Below are 782 nucleotides of genomic sequence, written 5' to 3' on the forward strand. Positions count from 1 at the left end.
TCGTCTCAGAGTGGGACTGTTGTCTTTACAGTCAGTGTGATGTCAGAGACAAATACAACTGACCTTTGTAAATGCATCTTATCCTTGATTTAAGACTCCATTAAACTCTGTTCACATCAAACAACACACTCAGCTGTTATAAGACTGTAGTTACTGAAGCACCACTAGTCAAGCTTTCTACTGTTTCTTTATCTGTGTGTGTTATATGTGTCCTTACCTGTGAACTGAAGCCCCAGCATCACAAACAAAGACATTTTAATCCATTTAGTCCATTTGAGTTCGACCATCGTGCTCCTGTCTCCTTCTCACCCCTTCGACTGAGAGAACAAATGAGCTGAGGCTTCTTTACGAGGCGTTCACTTCCCTGTTTTAGTGAAGTGTCATTTCCTTACAACGACTTGAGTCTTTTTTTTCATCTTTCAGCCGATTCATTCATTCAGATGTTTTCACAACTTAGCATCTGACTTTGCTGTCAAACATTAGAAACATTGATATGAGCTGATTTCACCAGTTTTCATTCAACACTTGATTTTACACTTTGGCCCTTGATGTTTACATCGTCGTGAAAAGAGGAAGGTTGAGGAAGAGGAGTTATAGACGTAGTTGTGCAGCTGTTGTCCCAGCAACACAATTGAGTAAAGAGTTCATGGTAATGTTTGACATCACACATAAATGCAGAAGTTAATCAAACTCGTCGCCCTCCAGCCGCCTGCAGCTGATGATACAAGATAGTGATACTAGGAAACTGAGAACTAAAGAGGAAGTATTTCAACATGTGTGTG

General features: G+C 40.3%; 1 protein-coding gene across 1 annotated transcript in view; it reads right to left on the reverse strand.

Moving 5' to 3' along the window:
• LOC111647840 (uncharacterized) overlaps nucleotides 1-782 on the reverse strand; it is a 31026-nt gene that overhangs the window by 14299 nt on the left and 15945 nt on the right. The gene's annotated exons all lie outside the window — the stretch shown is intronic.

The sequence above is a fragment of the Seriola lalandi genome, unplaced genomic scaffold (assembly GCF_002814215.2).
Source record: "Seriola lalandi dorsalis isolate HSWRI2012SDOR001 ecotype SW California unplaced genomic scaffold, Sedor1 jcf7180002055009, whole genome shotgun sequence".
Lineage (NCBI taxonomy): Eukaryota > Metazoa > Chordata > Actinopteri > Carangiformes > Carangidae > Seriola > Seriola lalandi.